This window comes from Tachysurus vachellii, chromosome 11 (assembly GCF_030014155.1).
Source record: "Tachysurus vachellii isolate PV-2020 chromosome 11, HZAU_Pvac_v1, whole genome shotgun sequence".
Classification (NCBI taxonomy): domain Eukaryota; kingdom Metazoa; phylum Chordata; class Actinopteri; order Siluriformes; family Bagridae; genus Tachysurus; species Tachysurus vachellii.
The window spans coordinates 8,163,430-8,167,500 of record NC_083470.1 but is presented as its reverse complement, the minus strand read 5'-3'; positions in this window follow the sequence as shown (position 1 = coordinate 8,167,500).

The window sequence follows — 4,071 nt, the reverse complement described above, 5'->3', positions numbered from 1 at the left end:
ATCTAGTCATTTTGGCATCAAAGTAACAGCTAACTTCTCTGGTAATGTGTGTGTGTGTGTGTGTGTGTGTGTGTGTGTGTGTGTGTGTGTGTGTACAGGTTTAATCTACAGCTACAAACCAAGGTTAACAGACACATTTATAAAACAGATTTAACTATGCAGACGATTATAAAACTATTGGCACCTTCCTTTCAAATATACAGTAATGAAGATTAAACTGGATCCCTCACCTGCCTGATCTAACTTCAACTTTGTTTGATAGAAATTTTAATAACTAGTAATGTAGCAAGAAATTGAAAATAAACAGATGTCTACCTCCAGAATAAAACATTGCGAATGTTTTGAATTACTCCATTATTAATGAAAAGGAATTTCTATTTTTCAGGTTGGTCGACTTTCTGCTGCTTGTTTAAAAGAAAGAAAATAAAGAAGAAGAGAAGAGACAATAAACAGCACAGTAGTATTCTGGTTTAATGGTTTGACAGAATCGAAAGTTCAGAACAAAAAGTTTGTGGATGGTCTAAACACACTTACACACACACACACACACACACACACACACACACACACACACACACACACACACACACACACACACAGAGAGAGAGATATCCATTCAAAACATGTTTTCTTTCTTCCATTCTTCTCCTGTCTTCTCTCACATCACTGCATCTCTTTGCAGGTTCTGTCCTGATTTTCACTTTCTCCAAATAGCCTCTGTCTTTTCCCCTTCCTTGAAAAAGGAAATTTTTCCTGGCTCTGGGTGATGAACCGCAGAGGACTCACAATATGTCAAGTTAACAGGAGAGCGAGAGAGAGAAAGAGAGAGAGAGAGAGAGAGAGTGATTAAGGAAGGCATGATGGGTGTGTGCGTGTGTGTGTATGTGTGTGTGTGCGTGTATGTGTATGGATGTGTGCTTGTGTGTATGTATGTGTGTGTGGGTGTATTTGTGCATGTCTGTGTTTGTGCATGTGTGTGTTTGTGCATGTGTGTGTTATGAGAAATAAGCTTGCACTATTTTTGCATGCAAGTCAAACAGCACTGTGCCAAATGTCATGACTTTTAATCATATAATAATTCCTCCTGCCAAGACCACAAAAAAATCATTGTAGTCCAATCAAGAATATAAGGCAGCTCCGTTCATAGGCAGCACTTCTGCCTAAAGCAAGCTTTAAACTGTACAACTCTTAGATAGAGAGTTCTTCACTCTCGACTGACTGTGACCTTATGGATGTTTGAGTGTCTTTGTGAATAAAGACAGCTGTTGATGAAGTTGTCAGGACAATATAAGGACTTTGGATTAAACTCTTAGTGTGGCTGCGGCTATGATGTTCTTCTAAAAGCCACCATGGAGGTTGGCATAGACATGAAATGACATAAAACTCATGAAGCTGCTATAAATCCGCTAGTGGGATTTAACAAAACCTGACATTTAAAAGAAGTGTGGCTTGTTGAAATGCCGCTCCAGGCTGAGTGTCTCTTTGAATCGGCACAAATGGTGTCAAATTCCTCTTTGCTTTTTAAAATGTGTTTTCTTAGAGACATAACATTACCACTACTGCATTAAGGGTTTTGCTTTATGTAATTGAGTTTTTCATTTTTTCATTTCTGCACATGCTCAGGTTTATATTAGAATTCATTTTCTTTATTCACAGATAATTAGATTATCTTCATCGAATAAACTGGCATGAAAAACCTGCTAAAACCAGCTTAGTAGTGTTAGTATGTTAATAACAATTTATAAGAAAGAACTAGATCTCCTTGCTTGGGATGAGGAAGGACCCGTGTACACTAAATTGTAAGCATGTTGTGCAACTATTAATCAAGAAGACCCAGAATAGAGAGAGAGAGAGAGAGAGAGAGAGAGAGAGAGAGAGAGAGAGAGAGAAGCAACTCAGCTCAAAGAGGAGTATTAAATAGGAAATTAAAAACCTCTGAGTGATTAATCATTTGCTAGTTACACACACACACACACACACACGCACGCACGCACGCACCTGCACACATCTGAAGTCATGGGGTTGACAAGAACCTTCCAGATGGTCCTGCAGAGAGAAAGGAAGAGAGAGATAAAAAAGAAAGTAAGAAATGAGAGAGAATTTGTTTCCAAGTGAAATCTATTATTTTAACTAGCAATAAAAACAAAACAATATGGCCTGAGCCCCATTTTCCAACAGCTCTATTCTGTGAATGCAAACACACTGAGCTCTGGCTCTCCTCACTGAAGTGAGACGGAGGAATGGGTCAGAACCTGGGAGAGAAAGAAGATGTATGAATAGTTATAAGTGCAAACCACAGCAAAAAGGGAAGCTAGGGTATTCATCATGCTTAAGGAGACTTCATGACCTCTCTTTCTCTCTCTCTCTCTCTCTCTCTCTCTCTCTCTCTCTCTCTCTTTCTCTCTCACTCTCTCTGTCTCGGGGCTGCAGTAGATTTTCCTGGGCAGGTATAGGCTTGCATCGATGGACAGGCGACGGAATGATGTTCACACAGGCTTTCTCAATCCGTTAGAGAGAAAGACAAAATATAGCTCCTGAGAGCACAAAGGTTTTTAGGACCCATTGTTTTCTCTCTGCTTTAAGCTGTGCCTTCACACACTCAGCCTACTGCCTCTAATCAGCAGCTTCTATACCTTTGACTAAAACAGTAAGGGGAGCTTTCAGAACTCAAGGGTGTATAAACACACAGGGCTTTAAAGTGATCACCTGCTGAATGTGCTTGTGTGTGAAGCATTAAAGGTCATCCTCTGTTTTTCTGAATCGCTCTCTGCATATTTCATTTTGCCAAACATTCCAGTTGGAGTAACAGTCTCTCCCAAAGTGACATGCTTTGAGTGTCTTTTTCAAAAATTTTCCACTCATAAATACACAAATACACACACATGCGTGCACACACACACACACACACACACACACACACACACACACACACACACACACACAGTCTGTGGTTAAAATGTCACATTTGAAGAGTTAGAGACCTCTATGACAGAAATATGGTACTGCAAAAAAACATGTGATCAATATCTGGTACCATACTGTAAGTTGTGCACTTAGTGACTTGTCAAAGATTTAGCAAATGTTTAAACCTTTAGTGTCTTTAGGGACTAATAATGATCAGTCACTAATCATTTATGTTCCTAATGACCAATCACTGATCTCCACTGTTCTCCTACAGCCAGTTTCTGATCACCATACAGCCTGAGGGTTTTTCTCCCCACTGACTCAATAGAGTTTTTGCTTCTCTGAAAAATTAATAAACAAATAAATAAATGAATAAGTAAATAGTAGTTTTTAAAATTGAAGTCAGTATATGTGTATAGGTAACATTCGCATGCATGTGTGATGGTCGCATGAATGTGTGCTTTGTGTGTGTATGTTATGCAGATGAGGTCAGAATGGAAGAAGCCTATAAATCACTGACAATGATTATACCCTGCAGGAAGGTATAGGCAGACTCACTTGTCCAAACACACACACACACACACACACAGACACACACACACACACACACACACACACACACACACACAAGTGCATGCATCATACCCAACCAGTTACGTTTCTTGGGTGTATATTTGTTGGCTGCTATGCAGTTTCTTTCAATAAACAATTAATCCTTTCTTTTAACTTATCCCTCGCTAATGTGTCTAGGAATGGAGTGAGGGAGAGCGAATGAGAGGAGGGCTGAAACAATACAAGGTGAAGTGGTCTGATAACTGGTGGCTAAAATCAACCAATAGGAGAAAATGGATTAAGTTAAGGAAGGTGAGTTGGATTTGTATGAAAAACTGCTGGGCTGAAATCCACTGGTGTGAATCGACCAATGAAAGCCTTGTTCAAGAAACAGATGAAGTTAAATATATGACGGAATCAGCCGAGGTTAAGATGGATGACTTCCAAGTGAAGTAAAGAGGGTGGGTTTGGATGGGACAGAGACAACTTAAAGGAGGTATAAAACAGCTTAGCACCTAGGTGCTTATATCAGCTGATGTAATGACATAAAAAAGGAGGAGAGTGTGAGAGAGAGGCTTTAATCATGTAATAAGTCTTAATCGGCTTTCTCCAGAA